Source organism: Panthera tigris, chromosome A3 (genome assembly GCF_018350195.1).
Source record: "Panthera tigris isolate Pti1 chromosome A3, P.tigris_Pti1_mat1.1, whole genome shotgun sequence".
NCBI classification, from domain to species: Eukaryota; Metazoa; Chordata; class Mammalia; order Carnivora; family Felidae; genus Panthera; species Panthera tigris.
This window is the reverse complement of record NC_056662.1, coordinates 108,790,186-108,811,126: the sequence shown is the minus strand read 5'-3', so window position 1 is coordinate 108,811,126 and position 20,941 is coordinate 108,790,186. Positions and strand designations below refer to the sequence as shown.

Here is a 20,941-nt window from a genome sequence, read left to right as displayed (position 1 = left end):
TTTGTAGTAACTTTGAAATTTATTTTGGTTTTATGGTTGGCTAAGAACCACAAGGATAAGGGCTTTTAACCTAGTTTTATATTGTTCTATATTTAAGTAATATTATAATACAAATAACACTGAGGATCCTTAAGAATTTTGTTTCATTATAAATGTGTCTCTAAGTTTTCACAAACACTTGATTATCAAAATGAAGCATCACATCTACTATGTATCAAGCTGGTTTCGCTGCTATTGTTCAGAGTGAAAATTGTTTCAATATAACTTAGATTTATTCCAGACTTCTTTAAACTGTGACTGAATGTCCTTTAATACCCAACTCTGGTCGACCAAACCTCTTTTTTCTCTCAAATGGGTTATCCTTTCTCCTACTGGGTGCCTCTCCCGCTGTAAGTTCTAGAACTCCAAGAGGCATGCTGACATGTCCATGCACGGCCCCCAGCCCTCCCCACGCAGCCACGTGTTTTTCCAGAGCACTGGTAGCCAAATCTGCCTCCTATTGTGAGCATTGGTCTGCTTTTCAAATGCCCAAAGCACAGTTAAGACCAGGCCCTGGAGTTTAACTGAAAGCCTAGGGATGGTCCAAGAATAACAGACAGTAGCATAGTGAGTACCACAAAGAGTTGCAGTGAGGGCTCACAGGTCAATCCCCAGCCTCTGACTTCCCGCTTTCCCACCCACAACTCTCTGCCTTGTCCCCAGAAGCTCAGGGCCCACCAAGCATCTCCAGGCCTCTCCCCTGGTTTCCTGCTCCCTTCTGAGCACAGAATGACAGACAGTAAAACATCCACCTCCTTCAGGGGGAAACTCCCACCACTACCCAGAGAGTGAGCTCTGCCTTCCAAATTCTGGGTTATCTAGTCTTTAACAACACTGTGTGGGCTGTTCCAACCATGCAGTTAGTTCCTGTCTGTATTAAGAAACCAAAAAACTTCTCTAATTCTGTAAGGATATGGCCGTCCTAAAAACACGTTGCATTTACATTACAAAACAGAACTTAATAGGATGGGCGGTAGCCTGTGTGTCCGGGTTTATGCTAACTTCACTTTTCTCCAAGCAAACATGAGCACGTTTTATATCTATGTAACCAAAGAGCCCTTTCTGGTTATTTCCCTCCAAATAGAGAAAGTTTGCTCCAAAGAGGGATTGGTATCATATCTAAAATTGCTAAAACAATGATAATAATAATAACAATAATAAGAAAGTCTTAGCTCTACTGGGTATTACATACAATAAAGAAAAGTTTTAAAACTTTATGCAAAAATAGAATCAGATATCCACAATCAGTTTGTATTTTGTGAAAGGCAGTAAAATGTAACATTGGAGCTGTGAACTCTTGAGTCAGACTACCTGGGATTTGGGGTCCTGCCTGCCCTACTGACCGGCTGGGCCAATGACCTGAGCTCAGCGTGTCCCTCTCCTCATCTGTAAAACGGGGATGACAGTATCTCCCATACAGATGTATTATGAGTTATGAGGATTTGTAACAAGATCTTAAAATATTGTACAGCATGTAATAAATACTCAGCAAACATGAACTATGATGATGATAGTGATGGTGATGGTGGTGATGGTGGTGACATTTGAGTACTCTGCAAGAGTTAAAAATTAGAAGGGGGGGTCTCAATTGGTGTTCCTCACCATCATCATTGATAATGAACACTGAAAAGTGGACACTGTCTTCTCCTTCCCTTCACTCTCCTCCATGCTGAATGTGTCCATGCCAGGTAGAGCACTACAAGGGACTCTGGAAGAGCTATGATTGAGCCAGTTGACTTTTCCTGACCCTCATGCTCCTTTGCGGTTATTCTCATGGGTCGCTAGGAGCCCGGATGGGCATGATTCTTTATGAAGGATTAGCAGGGGGGAGTTGTATTAGGCTTGAGGTGAGAGAGGAGAGTTTGAGGAGGGCCATGGGCGGGAGCTCCAGAGGGGCAGTACGTGAAAGGCTGTGGGGCAAGGGTGCCCAGGGGAAGGATCTTCAGCTCTAACGGTGGGTAACTAAAGAACTTCCCTCTCAACTCCCAGAAACAAAGCCCTCTAGCTACGACTGCCCACCTTCTCTGACATGTGGACCTGGCCTTGGCAGCTTCTCCAGAGGGCTGCAAAGCTGCTAATCTTCTTCTCTGGAAACTCCAGCTGGGAGGCAGCGACGAGATTTCTGTATCTTGATCTCAGTCTTTTCTGCTTCTCCTTCCCACACTTCCCAGCACCACTGACGATCTTCCCTGCTGTCAGGTCTTAGCAGCAGGAAGTGGACTCCCAAATCAGAGTTTCTCCTTGTGCACCCTCCCACCTTATGTCACAGCCCGGTGGACGTAAAAGATATTCGTGATGGGTTCATGGACATGGTCACTCATTCGGCCAACAACATTTCATAAAGGGAGAAACAATGGGCATTATAGGGGCCCCCAGAAAAGCAAACTTAAATAATTCTGAAGTATGGCACTGTATTAACGTAAATTATGAAAACAAAATACTATGGTCAAAAATGCTTTGGAGTCGCAAAGTAAAAAACAAACAAACAAACAAAAACGCTATCTACGAAATACTTGCAAATGTGCCTTCATGATAAAGAAAGATGAATTAAATATAAACAGTAGTTTTATGACTGTAGAGCAAGTGGACATATTTTGAGTCTGATGGCCCAAGTTTATTATTATTATTGATTCAAATTTTGTATACTGGCTGCCTTGTTTTTTAAATAAATTAATGTAAACAAAATATTTAGTGTAAACCTATTAGGCAGATTATAGTTACCGTATTTGCTATTTTCTCTATCAACAGGTGGAGCATGTTGAATTTGTTTATTTACTCTCAAACCACTGTTAGGTCATTGTCAGATGAGAGTTGACATGATTAACTTCTCAGCCCCCATCTGTGTGAAACACCAAGAAACAAAAAAAAGTCACTTCCTTATAGCCCTCTGCAGAGCCCCAGAAACTGCTACGGTGCTCACGGGTCACCTCTCTTCTCCCCAGGGGTGCTCATGGGGTAGAGGCATCGCCCTACCCTGGCCGATCTTTTGTGTTTTCCCCATGCACGGCAAATCCCAGTTCATTAACCGAGACCCTCACTCATATACTTTATTACTTATTGGAAAGAAAGGAGAGTGTGGGATTGGCGTCACCATTGGCTTTCTTTTTCCTCTCCCTGCCCCAACTTCTGGGTGGTGGCAGCCCTCACTGGATTAAGCTTTGTGTAATTCTGAAGCTATATTCTGGGCGCCTGCATGGCTCAGTCAGGTAAGCATCCGACTCTTGATTTTAGCTCAGGTCATAATCTCACCTTTCGTGGGTTTGAGCCACAGAACCAGCTTAGGATTCTCTCTCTCTCTCTCTCTCTCTCTCTCTCTCTCTCTCTCTCTCTCTCCCTCTGCCCCTCCCCTGGCTTGTGCTTTCTGTCTATTGAAAAATAAATAAATAAATTTTAAAAAATAAAATTAAAAAAAATGTGAAGCTGTATTCATAAAAGAAATATCAAGATCCTGCAGAAATAATCCAAGAAGGGGTGCCTGGGTGGCTCAGTTGGTTAAGCATCCGACTTTGGCTCAGGTCACGATCTCTCAGTTCACGAGTTCGAGCCCTGCATTGGGCTCTGTGCTGACAGCTCGAGCTGTGGAGCCTGCTTCCGATTCTGTGTCTCCCTCTCTCTGACCTCCCGCCCCCCCCCGACCCCCACTCACACTCTATCTCCCCCTCTCTCTCAAAAATGAATAAACATTAAAAAATGTTTAAAAAGAAACAGAGAATCCAAGAAAAACTGGAAGCTGCTATAGATATTTTTTTTTTTTTGTTCTCTACTTTCTGGAACTAGGGGCTGATTGTTTTGAGATGCATAATGTAGCTGGAGCCAGTGGATGAAGGAGCCAGTTCTTATTTTAGGAAGCGGCCTTCAAGCTCAATTAGAAATCACGAGACCCAGTTTGAAATTCCCAGTTTTGCATAATATAATATAAAAAATTATCTGTTTTTTTTTAAATTAACTCAGGCAAGGTTATTAAATCTATTTGACTCGGGGTTTTCTTATTCCTCCCCCCCCCCCCCCATTTCAAACCGAAGGTGTTTTGGTTCCCATAGAGAAGAACTAAAATAATTATAACTACATTCATCTGACTAGCATTTTCCATGTGACAAAATGTCTTCATGCACTTTTCCTTTTTTGGTCCTGTGCCCGTTCTTTGAGGTCACGCCCACCCTCATCTGACACTCGAGGAAACTGACCTTCAAAGGTGAGGTTCACTGGCCAACATCATGTGGCTTTTAAGCAGTGGATCTGGGCTGGAGATCATCTTCTGACCGTGAAGAATTACTCTTATTCTGTGAAGTTGTATTTGCGGGAATGACAGACTGGCTGCACATACAAAGCTAGTCGAGTCTCAGAAACCCAAATAAGGAGGTGGGAACCCGCTTTGTGAAGTGGTTAGAAATGGGCTAAGACCTCCAAAAACAAGTAATTGTTCACAAACTCAGATCCACAATGCTCCTTTTGCGGACAGTATTTCCTCTCCTGCTCCTGCTGGCATGCATTGGGATACAGCTGACTCAGCCTCACTCCATGACTTGACTTTTCTTATCTATGTGTGACAACCTCAGGGAACAAAAGGTGCTTTCTTGGATCCAGGGCAAACAATAATGACAACTTACATCCTGACTCTGCTAATATTTGCGGTGTGATTTTGGGCAACCCATTTCGCTTTCCCAATCCTGTTTCCTCACCTGTAAAATGGGTATACAAATTCCCACTCTGTTGAATTTTAGTGACTACTAACCGAGATTTTAATGCTAGCTAATCCCGATAAACACAGATGCTTTATCAATGCAAGTGCCTCTGCCTGCGCTTCATGCATCTGGCTCTTGAATTTCTCTGTTTTGCCTCGGACTCGACACTAAAGCCAGGATGATTTGAGCTACAAAAGCTGAATACGTAGTTATTACCTCCTGGAATGTCAAGGCTTGTTATGTTTCAACTACCTGATGGGAGGGGGATGTGCCACCTTACTTGCCCTGACAGGCTGCCTCCCCAGTGGTGCCCTCCACACCTGCCATCTCCTCCTTTTCCAGGGCACACAGGGCTGACAATGAGCAGGCCTTCACATGTGGTTGTTGAATAAATGAACAGGGGTGGCCTGAGTTAAACTCCTATCCCACAGCTCTCACAAAAGGGCTCTGTAACATGGCACGATTTTCCTTAATTATCTGGCTAATCACAGAGGGGCAAACATGAAGAAAATGGGTGTCATATTCTAATAATCAAGCTAAGAGCATCCCATTTCCCACACATTCTCAGCTGCAGGTTCAGAGGCCACTTCGTGTGGCAGCACAAGAACAATGTCACCCTGAGGCTTGGGGAACTGCTGAAGAAGGAAGTAGAGTCTGGAAGGTGGTCTTCTTTAAACTCTAGGTATTGCCTCTCAGAGGCGGCAAAGAATGGCTCTGCGAAGAGACCAGGATGGCCATGGTTGATACTTTCAGAGCTTCCTTACTACCTACCCCAGTTTCTCGAGGGTGTTGCAATGCTTGGAACTGTCCAAGCTGTGTCAGTTTTCATCCAATTACCCGTTGGTTCTTTCGACAAGTAATTACTCAGAACCTTTTACATACCAGGCACTCTGCTGCGTGTTGCATAGACAGTGCCCAACCCTCAAAGAAAGGCACCTTAGGGGCGCCTGGGTGGCTCAGTCGGTTGAGTGCCCGACTTCGGCTCAGGTCATGATCTTGTGGTCTGTGAGTCTGAGCCCCGCGTCGAGCTCTGTGCTGACAGCTCAGAGCCTGGAGCCTGCTTCAGATTCTGTGTCTCCCTCTCTCTCTGCTCCTCCCCTGCTCACACGCTGTCTCTCTCTCTCAAAAATAAATAAAGATTAACATGCAGTCATTAAAACTGTGTTAAAAAAAAAAAAAAAGAAAGGCACTTTAAGGTCGTTCGATCCAACCATTGTCTATAGTTGAATACCTTTATTGATACATTTTTCAGTCTCCAAAAATTAAATGGAGGACCATTACGAACCTCGGATGGAGACCCACGTCTTCTGCCGAAGACAACACAGCTCTTTGTCCTTCTGGCTGCTCTGAAATGAGAAGTTCCTTCTTGTAGTGAGCCCACAGATGTCTCTGGTCCTAGTTCCACCCCTCTGGGGCCAGAGAGAATAAATTCAATCCCTCTCCGTATGCAATCTTTTCAAAACTGTGCAGTCAGCTCTTGCACCTCCTGAGGCTTTGAGAAACGTTTTTGGAATCCTTGTGCAGCGCTGCACGTGACGTGGGCCTGTTTCTGTCCTTGCCACCATCTCCCAATCCCCGAGGATGGTGGACAAAGAGACACAAATGGCAGGAAGACGATATCCTGAGATTTCGGTGAACCACATGAAGGGGAACAGACGCGTGTAGGGTCTGAAGATATCCAACGTGTAGCCAGTACAAAACATGGAGCGAATGAGCTAGCCGGATATTAACTGCAAGGGGATGGAATAAAAATAGGGCCATTCAGACAGATCTTCAGGAAAATTTCCCAACCATGAGCCCGGACTGTGCCAAACCCCAAACATTTGGAAAATAGCTTGAGATGTTCAACGAATCCCAAACTTGAGCGTTTGGGGATGGTTTGTCCTGTCTTAATTGCCCCTGTTTTCACTCGAGTAAGTTGACAAGACACTCACTTGCTGAATTTCTTCCAGAGAAAAAGTGGTTTCTGATTCAACACAATGAAAGCCTCTCCTTCCTTTTTTTTTTTTTGGTCTCTTCCTTCTCTTTCTCTTCGTTGTTGGCCAAGGTTCTTCCCCAGAGACCACGATTCCCCTCACTGAAGACTCTTTTCAGTGTCAGGTATGATGGGCATATTGAGAAGGCTGATTTATATTCAGCTTGAAGTTTCTCTTTTAGAGAAAAAACTGACCATCCCTCCTCCTAAGCAGCTGGCACGTGTGCTGCAAATGTATTAAACGCTTCCAGATTAGATTCCAGCAGAGCACAGTCTATCTTTGTACAAGGCTAATGGGCCACAGCTTCTAGACAGGCCTCTGCTTTCTGCCAGGGAATTCTCTTCTCGGCTCAGGTAGAGGGGCCCTACAATGCACAGGGAATAAAGGCTTCAGCATCCCAGAGACACATACTGGGGATGGCTGGCTCACACGCCTGGGTCACCTAGACTGCCCTGGGGACCCTGATGAGGAGACTCTCCCATAGCTAAATCTGGTATTGCTTCCCTTCCAAGAATCACGAGGCAGTTTGTAAGATAAAAGTGGCACTCAATTGGACTAAGCCAACCTCTCAGGATGTTTGGTATGAGGTTGGTGGCAGAATACCAAGCCTGATGGCAATGCTTCTGCGTGACACGGTCACTTGAAAAAGAGAGAAGTTCTGGTACTGAGGGATGCTCTTGGGAGGTGGCAAGGAGGTCGATGACAGAAGGTTGGTCTTTCCTTTTCACAAATGGAAGATTCTTTATCATCAGAAATAGGACAGCCCCGGGTTTGCCAGCACTTGTGATGCAGTTTGCTCACTCATGAAGAATGGAGACCTGAGTAAATTAAAAAATATATTGTCCTTCAGGCTACTCAGATTCACAGGTTAACTAAGGCAGAGGATGGTTTATCAGACACTGTTGGCTGTCTACCCAATATCCATTCTCCCTGTCACCCTAATCTGATTGTGGCAGAGACTTACCTCACTCCATTATAAAGCCGCATTTCCCAGCATCCCTTGCAACAAAGGCTAGCCTTGGGACAGAATTTTGGCCAAGGAGATATAAGCAGAAGTCTGTGGGGGATTTCAAGGAAAGTTTTCTTTCAGAGAAGGGTCACTACTTTCTTCCATGTTGCTTGCTTCCTTTTCCATCTTCCTGTTGCAAACATGGATATGGGCTGGAAGGATTGCAGCCATCTTGGGACCATGAGAATGCAAGCCACACACTAGATGGCAAAGCAGGAGGATGGAAGGAGGCTGAGATGTGATGACATCATGGATCTGAAGCACAAGACTGGACTGCATCTCTCTGTAACTCTCCCTCTCACCCAACACACGCACGCACGCATGCACGCACACACTGTCTTATCTCAGGAAATGGAACCACCGTCCTCCCCAAAGCTTTAGGACTCAACCTTGACTCTTCATGTTCCCTTGTAGCCCCTTCCACTCTTCCGTATCCAATTTATTATCACGTCTGTTGATTCTACCAGCACAGCATATCTCAAATTCACCTACTTTTCATCTACGCTGCCCCCTCCAGAGTGAACTCATTACCACCTGGAATGTTACAGGAGTCTCTTACTGGGTCTCTCCACAAGGTCTCTGCTTCTTGTAATCCATCCCCATGAAGCAGAAGTGCTTTCTAAAAAGAGATCAGGTCACACCATTCGTTACGCTCCCACTTAAAGCTCTTCGTGGCTCTCTGCTGCCTTCAGCATGAAATCACAACTACTCACAATCACCCCTGAGGCCCCGCATGGCCGGATACCCACCTCTCCAACTCACTTCTCGCTGTTCTTCTCTCTGCTTTCAGTGGCTCAAAACCACCCATTCCCCATCCCAGATGCTCTTGCCTTCAGCTCAGCTCCATCTCTTCCTTCAGGTCTTAGCTAACGTGTCAGGCAGACCTTCCTGTCCACCACATCTAGAGAAAATTCCCCTGCTGTTTCCCTCCATCCCAGGTTGGAGGAACTGAATTGGTTTATAACGTTTGAATTGGTTGGCGTCCTTGGATTTATTTGCTTTGAGACCGTCAGCTTCTCAAGGATAGAACCACATGTCTTTCTTGCTACCTTTTATCCCCCCTAGGCTAGTCTACTGCCTAGAACATAGTTAGAGCTCAGTAAGTATTTGTGGAAGAAATGAACAAAACAGTTCATTTTATATGCTTTTATTTATTTATTTATTTAATTTTTTTTTCAATGTTTTTTATTTATTTTTGGGACAGAGAGAGACAGAGCATGAACGGGGGAGGGGCAGAGAGAGAGGGAGACACAGAATCGGAAACAGGCTCCAGGCTCCGAGCCATCAGCCCAGAGCCTGACGCGGGGCTCGAACTCACGGACCGCGAGATCGTGACCTGGCTGAAGTCGGACGCCCAACCAACTGTGCCACCCAGGCGCCCCTTATATGCTTTTTAGAATCTGTGGTACAGAACACTGTGTTTTCAGAGAGGAAACCTAACACAGTGATACAGTTCATGGACCCCAGAGCCATTAAGTACTTAGCAATGACATGATTTTGGGCAAAGAACTTAATCTTGGTTGTTTCATCTGTAAAATGGGGATAAAAATTCGCCTACCTTGTAGGATTGCTGTGAGGATTAATTGAGTTAATTCATATGAAGTCATCGGACCTCCTCTTCTTCTTTTTCTTCTTCCAGTGAGACAGAGATTGTGTTTCATGTATATGTTTGCTTCTCCAGTGCCAGCAAGAAGTATGGTCCAGACTGGATTTATTACAGCATTTATTGAAAGAAAAAAAGGAAGCACAAAAGAACAAATTAACAAACCAGAGATCAATTCCAGACCTAGGATGATATTCTTTAAAAAATATTTTATTTTGCGAGAGAGAGAGAGAGAGAGAGAGAGAGAGAGAGGCTCGAAACCACAAACCGCAAGATAATGACCTGAGCAGAAATCGAGAGTCGAATGCTTAACCGAGTGAGCCACCCAGGTGCCCCCAGACCTAAGTTGATATTTAATTGATTTACAATGACACAAGTCTAAAAATATTCACTAACACAGCCATTATCCAGGTAATTCCAGCAACATCCAGGTAATTTCTTCTCTATCAACAGAAGGTCCACAGTAACTAAGTGAACTGCAAGGTCACCTGAAGGTCTTTAGGGACTCGTGGCTGGCCCTGCAGAGAGAATTGTGAACCCCTGGTCAGCAATCCACCATTTCTGCTCAGTGCCAGTAGGATCCTCTGACGCTTCCACACCCCTCTTATGAAAGAAGCAGGTGGAGTTGTTTTATTCATGTTAAAAACAAAATGACTAAAAATGGCAGAAAGCAATACAAATGCTCCTAAAATGAAATCAGTGACATATACGCAGCCATCTGCAATCCATCTGAGAATCCAGAACCCAGGAAGAATTTAGTTTCAGGAAGGAAAAGAAACAAAAAGATACAGCAGGCAGCACTAGGAAATAGCCTTCAGAAATGTTAACAGTGTACAGAGTAGCCTTCAGAAATGTTATAGTTTACAGAGGTCAGAAAACCCAACAGGGACAGAACACAGCTATAGGGATTGTTTTCCAGAGCTGAAAAATTACCACATCTCCTGGTAATTGCTTATTTGTGTAAAGGGCAACTCTGTGGATTCCTTGAGGGTAGGGACAGTGCTTTAGTCTTCCCTACCTGAGCTTCTAAACTACACACATGGATTCCTCTGAAGACCTTGACAATCATAGTAGGTGCTCAAGAAGTATCTGTTGAGAGAGTGGATGAGCGATTAACTCATCAGTACAACACAGAGCCCGGGCCTTGCCCCTCCTGACATTTAAAGATAAGTTTGGGGAATTGTCGGGGTTCCTGGGTAGCTCAGTCAGTTGAACATCTGACTCTTGACTTCTGCTCAGGTCACTATCTCACGGTTCGTGGGTTCGAGCCCCACCTTGGCCTCCACACTGTTCAGAGCCTGTTTGGGATTCTCTCTCTTCCTCTCTCTCTGCCCTTCCCTTGCTTGTGCTCTCTCTCTCCCTCATGGTGGATGAATGAACTTAAAAAAAAAAAAAAGAAATTTTGGGAATTGTCACTGGTAAATGGATATAAAAAAGGATAACTTGTAAATGTGAGAGGCATTGCTCTCAGCCAATTGTATTCTCTTCGTTGGAGAAATACCTATTCAACTGCTTTGCCTATTTTTATATTGGGTTATTTGTCATTGCGTTATTGAGCTATAAGTGTTCTTTATATATTCTAGATACGAGTCCTTTGTCAGTTACCTGGGACATTTACACTTGCAAGTATTTTCTCCCAGTCTGTGGGTTGCCTTTTTCATTTTTTTTTGATGGTGTCCTTTGAAGCACAAAGTTTTTATTTTAGTGAAGTCCAATTAATTTTTTCTTTGTCACTTGTGCCTTTGGTGTCATATCTAACCAACTGTTCTCTAATTCAAATTCACAAAGTACTCCTGTGCTTTCTTCTAAGAATTTTATGGTTTCAGCTCTTACATTTAAATCTCGGATCCATTTTGAATTAAACTTTGTATATGATATGAGGAAGAGGTCCAACTTGATACTTTCTCGTGTAGGTGTCCAGTTGCCCCAGCACCATTTGTTGAAGAGATTATCTTTTCCCTATTGAATTGTCTTGGCACCCTTCTTGTGATGGTTAAATTTATGTGTCAGTTTGGCTTAGCTGTGGTGTCCAATCATTCCTTCAAACACTAGTCTAGACATTGCCGTGGATGTATTTTGTAGATGTGATTAACATACACAGTCAGTTGATTTTAAGTTGACAAGATCTTACCTTTGATAATGTGGGTGGGACTCATCCAATCAGTAGAAGACCGTTAGAGTGAAAACGGAGGTTTCCCGGAGAAGAAAGAATTCTACCTCAAGACAACAACACAGAAATCTTGCCTGTGTTTTCAGCCTTTGGGCCTGCCCTACAGATTTCAGACTTAAGACAGTAATATCAACTCACCTGAGTTTCCAGCCTGCCAGCATGCCCTACAGATTTTAGACTTGCCAGTTCCCACATTACATGAGTCAATTCCTCAAAAATAAATCTCTCTCTCTCTTTTTAAAGAGTTTTGGTAACCAGTTGCTTCTTAGATGTGCATTTATTTTTGAGAGAGAGAAAGAGAGTGAGGGAGGGGCAGAGAGAGAGAGGGACAGAGGATCCCAAGTGGGCTCTGTGCTGACAGCAGAGAGACTGATGTGAGGCTCAAATTCACGTATTGTGAGATCATGACCTGAGCTGAAGTCAGATGCTTAGCTGACTGAGCCACCCAGGTGTCCCCCAAAAATAAATCTCTTAATTCACACGTACATATATTCTATTGGTTCCATTTTTCTGAAAAAAACCTGACAGATACACTTGTTGAAATCCCAATTGACCATAAATGCAAGGATTTATTTCTGGGATCTCTTTTCTATTCCCGTGATCTCTATGTACACCCTGACTCCAGAACTGCACTGTCTTAGCTGCTGTAGCTGTATAGTAATTTTCAAAGTAAGAAGGGTGATTCCACAAATTTTGTTCTTCTTTAGTCAAGACTGTTTTGTTTATTCTGGGTTGTCTGCATTTCTGTATGCGTATGAGGATCCATTTATCAATTTCTGCAAAAAAGGAAAAAAGGCAGCTGGGATTTTGATAGGATTGAATCTGTAGACCTCCTTTGGAATTATTTGTTTTAATGATATTGAGCCTCCCAATTCATGAACTTGGAATGTCTTTCCGTCCATTCTGGTCTTTGTTCATTTCTTTCAACAACGTTTTGTAGTTTTCAGTGTATGAGTGTTGCCCCACTTTTATTAAACGTATGCCTAAGTATTTCCTTCTTTTTATGCCAGTTTAAATGGAATGTGTGTTTAATTTATGAATTATTCATTGCTAGTATAGAGAAATGCAGTTGACTTTTGTTATTGATTTTGCATCCTAAAGTTTTGCTAAACTCATTTATTACTTTTGCTAGATTATTTGTATGTATGGATTGTCCATATAGAAGATCGTGCCATCTGTGAATGGAGATAATTTCGCTTCATCTTTCACAATTTGGATGTTATTTATTTATTTATTTATTTATTTATTTATTTATTGCCTAATTGCCCTGGCTAGAACTTCCAATACAAGATAGAAGTGGTCAGAGTAGATATCCTTGTCTTCTGCTTGATCTTAGGGAGAAAGCTTTTTGGTCTTTCACCATTACTGTGATATTTGCTGTGGGTTTGTTTGCTTTGGAGATTCCCTTATCAGGCCGAGGAATTTCCATTCTATTCCTAATTTGTTTGTTTTGTTTTATCATGAAGGGATATTAGATTTTGCCAAATACTTTTTCTGAATCTGTTGAGATAATCACGTGGTTTTTGTCTTTTATTATATTGATATAGCATATGACATAAATTATTTTTTGTATGTTGAATCACCCTCACATTCCTGGGATAAATTCCACTTGGTCATGGTATATAATCCTTTTTATATATTACTGCACACACACACACACACACACACACATGCACACACTTAATCTAAAAACCACTATATTAAAAGCATTCAACAACAACAAAAATAAAATAAAATAAAATAAAATAAAATAAAATAAAATAAAATAAATAAAACAACCTACCAAGTCAAAAATAAAGCAAACGTAAAATCCCTCCAGACAACTTTGTAAGTTGAAGATGCCTTTGTAACTTTAAGAAATTATCATCTCCGGAACATCGTCCAGTATAATACACTGGAGTTGACCAAAACCTAAAGTAGTTCATTCATATGAATCAAACCTCATCAGAAAAGCAGAATTCAGTATGGTCCCTAGGACATTCCTGGATTCCTGCCACAATTCCCAGATATCACATACTTTTCTTCCTCCTTATCTGCATTTCCATTTGCTGCTTCCAGAGCCCTGTGGAGTGGGGGCAAGAGGTGAAGGTGCAGCTTGGTAGGCAAGGCAGACACGTGGGATCCCCGCCACAGATGCAGCATGTTAGGGAAGGCACCAGGCCAGCAAGTAGAGATAGGAATGACCCAGGCATTATGTGTGTCTGGTGAACTCAGCCGTTGAGCATGGTCTTGAAGCCTGCGGGATCAGAGATCCCTTCAGTCACTCAGCAACCTAGCCTTGAGCCACGCTATTGCAGCCAGGACAAGATGATCGTTTTCACTTTGAGATGTGCATTTGCATTCTTGGAGCTTCCGTGTAAGGAGTCCCATTTATTTACGGTGGAAGAGCTGAATGTACAGAGAAATCGGGGGCTATTATGAAATCTTGGTCAAGGGCAAAGGACATCAAGGCACATGTAAAATTCATGTGATCTGTGCCCTCCCAATGTGTGTCAGAGGCGACAGCTTCACAGCACTCTTGTGTCCCCACATTATCCCCTTAATGTTGTTATAGGTCCCACCGCCAGGAAGAAAGTCTTCCTTACCTCTGACCAGCCTTTCCTCTTGTTCTATCATCACTGGAGATGGAGAACAGCTGTCCTCTTTTATGGACTCACAGTTAATTTAATTTATATCTGCTGTAAACATGATTTCTTAAACCTTAATAGAACATTTCAGTTCGGCATGTAGAAAGAGCCCTCTGCCCTGCCCCAGTCATTCCCAATAGATGTGTTTTATTGCATTAATTTATGTTTTTGTCTCTGTTGTTGTTGCTTGTTGTTTTTTCTTCCCCAACAGTGTGATTTTATTTTTATGGCCATATTCTTCCTAGGAATTTTCTGGGCATGTGACATTCCAACATCTTACCAATGATTTATCCTGCTGATGGGTAGATGATCTCACCAAGACAATGAAATGAGAGGTTCAAGAATGCCGCATGGTCTCAAGGTGAGCAAAGAAAGACCCAGGTATTATTACTGTAGCTCTTCAAAGTTGGTGTGGCTGGAGCTCGTGGCCGAAGCGTTTGTAGCCCGCTTCATCTGCGTAGCTAGCATCACGTGAGAAATATGTGAGGGAAAACATGGAATGAAATGAAGCGTCCTTCCCCTTTGGACATCCTTCTCCCTCGGCCAAAGGATGGAGAAGTCTTTTGCAAGGATGGCCTGGTACCTTCCACCCACTGTTGGCTGACCTGTAGCCCAGACAGCAGACATGAGGAGTTGAGAAATGGGCATATGATTGTTCCAGAGAAAGTTGCATAAAATTTAAGCCATGGGGCTCGAGTGTCTCCGGCCCTGTAGACTTATGGCTTCACGTGTGGAGGAGAGAATACAACAGCAGATTCATATCTGACTAATGTAGTAATGGCTCCCCACCAAAGCTCCTTGAAGTTCCCTTCAAAGTAAGTCAATAAATAGAGGCAGCTACTTGTGAGACTAGGCCTAATGCATTGTTTGGCTCAGTTCTGAAGAAAGTACAGTGTCTCTGTGACTGGCTTTGAAATGAGCGGACTGGGTTGCATTTGATCAGTTGGAAATGAGAAAGACAGGAGACCATCCCTACATGGAGGAGGCACCCTGTGAACGTTTATTGAGTGTATTGAGCACCCATCTTTATTGAGCACCATCTAAATGCTAAGCTCTCTATACTCGGCATTTTGGACACAGTGGTGACTGAAAGACAAAAATCTCTATCCTCCAGAAGCTTCTATCCTATTAGAGAAGCTAGCCTAAAAATTACATTTGTAACATTGCCCCTGGTGGGGCTATCTGCGATTCTTCAGAAAAATGAAGCATGATAAGGAGCGAGAGACGGAGCGTGGGCAGGGGGGTACCTCATAGGAAGTAGAGGAAAACATCTCTGGGGGAGTGATTTGGGAGTGATTGGGGAGTGTTCTGGCAAGGCACAGATTTGGGGGAAAACATTGCCCTGAAACATCCTGAGCAGGAAAGAACTGGGCAGGTTTGTTAAATAACAAGAGGCCCTCCATATTTCGAGTGTCCTGAGGCACGTTGTTTGCTTTCTCTGAGCCTCGTTTTTCGTATGGACGTAAAGCCCAGATGTCATAAAAACCCTGTGGCCTCTTTCTCTCTTAAGACAGAGGAAAAATTGGCTCAAGGCATCTGCCTATCTCTACAACCACAACCACCACAATCCTGTGGCTAAAAAAAAAAAAAGTCCAAACCTTCCTGCTCAAAGATGTTCCCTTTGCGGAGGGGCTCTGTGCTCATGCCCCTTCTGTGTCCCAGCCCCTGGTCTGCGGTGTGCACGTTTGACTTTTGAGGCGTCGGCCAAGAAGACCTTTCTGTAAGAACTGTAGAAACCACCCCCTACCCCTGTCCGAGCAATTGGGTGCACAGCGGATGGGTGGAAGATTGGGGGATGGGAGAGATCCAGGAGGGGGCACAGCCACCTTGTACAGGAATGGCATTCTAACACCTCAGCGGGGGCAGTCCTGGGAGTTTACTGGCTCTTTTTCAGGTCTGGCCTCTAACTTCTTTCCCCTCCTTTCCTTTCTTTTCCCCCTTTTCCTTCCTGCAGCAAAGCAACAATTTCTCCTTTCCAACCTCTTCTGACACCCTGAGAGCCCAATCACCCCCAAAACCATCTTTCAAAGTATTTTCCTGAACACACACAGTGACATCTCTGAGTATAAATCTGGAGTCAGTTTTAGGGGGAAAAAAAAATCCCGTTCACATCCTTATGTTTAAATTGCAGGTTATCATATTAACTTTGCAGGGTTTTTGGAAGGATTACCTGGGATAATACACACACCAGCTTTGGCAACATTGCTTGGATAAAGTAAATGCAGATAAGCAGAGGCAGTGATGGGGGCGGGAGAGGGTGGTTGTTATCAACTCACTACTCCTTTGAGGTCAGGCAACCCTGGGGATTAAGTTGGAGAAGTTAGGGAGATGAGGGCCCGGGAAAGCTCTCGCCACAAAAACGACAAAGAAAATCGCTGTCAAAGGAGGAAGAGAGCACATTGAGCTGCACCAGGAGGCCAAAAATAACCAAAAACCTCTAGAGATTTGGAGGTACAGAAAAGCAGAGCAAAATGGATGGAGAAGAAAGGACATGGAGCGGGGGCAAGATTGTGCCATAAAATTTTAGATAAACCTTGTGAGAATTCAGATCTCGGTCCCAAGCCTGGTAGGTGAAAGGCCTCTCCCACACTGCGTAACACACATTTACTGAATGCAATTCAGAGTACAAAGCGAGTTTTGGTTAAAGATCGTGGTGTACAGATGTTAATTCTCCCCCTCTCTTCCTCAAAAATCTCAAAAAGAACAGAAAATGGAGGCACATTTTAGTTGCCAGTAAAATACGGATGCGACTACATTCTTGAACCACAAACAATGTAGCAAATCTGCCAAATGCTGTGAAATCTGGACCAAAATGAGGAAGAACACTGGGAACTAACAACATATCCTCAGACCTTAGGCAAGATGGCCATTTCCCCCAAAGCAACAGAGGTTACCCTGAAATGCAGGCAAGGACTCTTTTTTTTTTTTTTTTTTTTTTTTTTAAAGAGAGAGCAGGGGGGTGGGAGGGAGGGGCAGAAAGAGAGAGAATCCTAAGCAGGCTCCACACTCAGTGCAGACCCTGGGATCATGGCCTGAGCCGAAATCAAGAGTCAGAGGCTCAACGACTGAGCCACCCAGGAGCCCCACAAGGATTCTTCAAGTGGTGTAAGATCTAGGGGCACAGAGGGCCACTCACTGCAGGAGAAGACCCTCCCCGTAGAGACCGACTTTGACACCACAGCACATGGCCGATGAAAATGAAGGAGAAACCGGGGTGACACAATTCTCATCCGCTACTTACTCTCTTCACTGTGGAGACGACCGGAAGTGAGGTGAGATGTAGACATCGGAGGGACACGGCATTTTGCAAATTGCCAATCTCTTAAATGATGAAAACTGCACGATGGTGCACATTCACAGGTTAAGGAAAGTAATAGGTTTGGTGAGAGGCTACAGGAAGCAGTATGTTCGAGCTTACCAACATTGCTTCCCTGCCTCTACGGACTACCTTTCAGCAAGTATAGGAGATGAACCATGATCAGAAAGAATCACCCACACAGGTCTGCTTTGAAATGAGAGAGAAAATAAAGAAAAAAAGAATGTAAGGAAGGGGGCGCCTGGCTGGCTCAGTCGGTGGCGTGCACGACTCTTGAGTTTGAACCCCACCTTGGGTGTAGAGTTTACTTTAACAACAACAAAAAAGTAAGACAAAGGAAAATAAATAACAACAGGAGAAATTTTCCAAGGAAACAGAGAAAGAGTTCAGACAAAGAGTTTTCTCTATGATCTCAAGGACATTATAGGAGATAAATGTAAATGAAAAATATTACAGAGAAGAAGGCTATACTATATGCAACAAAATTAGAATAAATTTACCTTAAAGCAGGGCTGCCTGGGTGACTCAGTTGGTTGAGCGTCCGACTTCAGCTCAGGTCATGATCTCACAGTTCATGAGTTCGAGCCCTGCGTCAGGTTCTGTGCTGACAGCTCAGAGCCTGGAGCCTGCTTCAGATTCTGTGGCCCCCTCTCTCTCTGCCCCCCAGAACTCACGCTCTGTCTCTCTCAAAAATAAATAAACATTAAAAAAATTTACCTTAAAACAGACAGGACTTTCATTCATTCATTCAACAACCAATTACTGAATACCCCCTATATGCCAGGAGCGCTGCTGAATGCTGGAGTTTTAGCGGGGTTTAAGATTAGAAGCATCTCTGCCTTCATAGAGTTTATAATCTAGGATGGTGGGGGAGGGGGTAGAAAAAATAAAATACATAGAATAAATATATGTAGTCCTAGTAAAAAAGTAAAACAAGACTATGTGATAGGAGATGAAAAGGTAAGGTCTTTTTTAGATTGGGTGACTAGGAGAGGTCTCTCTAACCATGTGGCATTTTATCTAAAACCTGGATTAATAACGTGACACTTTTAGGCCTGCAAATTTCTAAAGGGACATTCTAGGTGTATATAATAGTAGCAAAAAGAGGTTATAAGGAAGAGGATAGACATGAGTGACAGTTAAAGTGTATCCAAAAATACATAACTGGTGTTTGCAAAGAAAAAAATGAACAAATAAAATAGGAAATACGTTCAAAAATATAGTAGGAAAAATAATCCCCAAATAAATGCTTAAATCTGCTGAATGCTTAGAATCCGAGAGCATAATGCTGTCATGAGCACTCTGTATTTGAATGACCAACATCAGTACATAAGGAAAATAGGATAAGCAGGGGTGCCTTGGTGGCTCAGTCGGTTAAGCATCTGCCTTCGATTCAGGTCACGGGTTCGAGCCCTGCATCGGGCTTTGTGCTGACAGCTCAGAGCCTGGAGCCTGCTTTGGCTTCTGTCTCCTCTCTCTCTCTCTCTCTCTTTCTCTCTCTGCCCCTCCCCCACTCACGCCCTGTCTCTCTCCGTCTCTCAAAAAAATGAATAAACATTTAAAAAAGAAAAAAAAAAAAAAAGAAGAAGAAGAATAGAATAAGCAGCCTTGATTCTGGGCTGGTCCGGTGCCTGGCTTTGACCAAGAGCAGATTGTGTCAGCTCTGAGCCTGTTCCAAGAGGCCTTGTGTACTTCCAGTCTCTTTCTTGCAACTCTGTTACCATTATGTGAGCAAGCCTGGGCTATCCTGATCCTGCCCCGGGATGAGAGATCACATGATCAGGCCACCCCCTTTGCCCCTGCTGAGAGATAACCAACTCTTACCACATATGTGATGTGGGGATCCCAGGGCAGCCAGGCTCCAGACCCAGACGCATGTCCTAACCATAGATGCTTTTCACCCAAGGCAATTCACCCAAGATCAGCCAATCCAGAGCTACAGAACTGCACTTCCCCCTCCAACCCCCACCACCCCAACCCGGACCTGTAGAGCTGTATGCAATGAGAAATGGTGTTTGTTTTCAGCCACAAAGCTTTAGAGTGGTTCATTAGGCACCAAATCCTAACTGATAAATATCTGAATGTATTTCATAATCTTTTTCTTGCCTTTGGAGAGATAATTTAGGACATAGTCTTATAAAGAAATGTTTACCTGAAATTCAGCACATCTAATTATATTTTAGTTTCTTTTTCTTCTATTAAATTCAAGTGGAATTATGTTTAATGGTTTTTATTAAAAATAGCTTTAAGATGCCTGGATGGCTCAGTTGGTTAAGTGTCTGACTTTGGCTGAGTTATGATCTCGTGGAACATGTGTTCGAGCCCCGTGTCTGGCTCTGGCTGACAGCACTGAGCCTGCTTAGGGTTCTCTCTCTCTCTCTCTCTCTCTCTCTCTCTCTCTCTCTCTCTCTCAATAAGTAAATAAACATTAAAACAAAAAAGAGCTTGACAGGTAATAAGGAAGTGCTCACAGAAGGACAGGGGCATATTGAAAGGCTGTAAGAACAATGTGGATCCTGGATTGGCTCCTGGACCAGAAAATGGACATTGGTGGGGAAACTATCCAAAAACACGTAATTGGTGTTCGGATACTCTTTAACCGCCTCCCATGTCTAGTTATTAGTATTGACTTGATGTTCATCCTTCCATTCATTGTGTTGTGGTTGTGTAAGAGGCTACCATAGGGGAAGTTGAGTGAAGGGCAAAGGGAACTTTCCTAAGTCTAAAATTGTTTCAAAATGTAGCTAGAAAAGAGCACAAAGATGTATTAAACAATGTCAAGAGAAAGTTGGATTTTGATCTTACTTTTGAAATATAAAACTTTTCCTCAGTGAAATAAATGGAGACACAGGTAAAAATAGCTAATAACTAATGCAGATAGTAAGTAAACATTGCTATTAGGTGTATGATGGCTCCAATGAATAGTTTTAGATATGCAGGATATTCAGAGAAAGAAGTTTGTCGAGGTAAATGTTTAATGTCTGCAACCTATTATATCTGGTGTTATTAATATATTGGTAAATGTTTGGTCTGTCCAGGACCAAATCGATTGTACATTCCGTACCAGCAGAAGTTTGTATATTCATGACACTTTTAAAGTAATTATTAATATATTTCCAGCCTAATTTCAAAGATTGCATGTTACTTTAATCGGAGGAATAAGGAAAGAAGTCAAACACTACGTTACCTCTCGGAGGTAGCAGAACATGACAAATACAGAATAGACATCAGAAGGGGTGTAGTCTGCTTTGGCGATGCACCAAGGAAAACACCGTTTGGTACAGGTTGAAATAGCACTTTCCTTAGAAGAGGAGCAGTGTCTACACATCACACACACACACACACACACACACACACCGATATATTATATACAGATACAAATATGTATGTGTATGTATATGGTCTCTATATAGTATACATATTATATATATTCGTGTATTTATACTATTCTTTACACCCATTTTGGTGCCATGACCAAATGACATCCATATCATACACCACATGCAAAACACACTTTTA

The 20,941-nt window shown here is 43.2% G+C and overlaps 1 long non-coding RNA gene across 6 annotated transcripts; it reads right to left on the bottom strand.

The window, feature by feature from the left end:
• Positions 1-2,677: 2,677 nt before the first annotated feature.
• On the bottom strand, positions 2,678-19,613 carry LOC122237401. 6 transcript variants are annotated; one of them, XR_006215927.1, is made up of 5 exons: positions 9,706-10,395; positions 9,265-9,411; positions 7,662-8,607; positions 6,007-7,515; positions 2,678-2,878 (listed from the first exon to the last, which is right to left on the bottom strand). It is a non-coding gene; the product is annotated as an uncharacterized LOC122237401 (long non-coding RNA). The 6 variants fall into 6 exon arrangements; XR_006215929.1 differs by lacking the exon at positions 2,678-2,878 and having other exon boundaries at positions 5,919-6,451; positions 6,656-7,515; XR_006215930.1 differs by lacking the exon at positions 2,678-2,878 and having other exon boundaries at positions 5,919-7,515; positions 7,662-7,906; positions 8,266-8,607.
• Between the last annotated feature and the right edge of the window lie 1,328 nt (positions 19,614-20,941).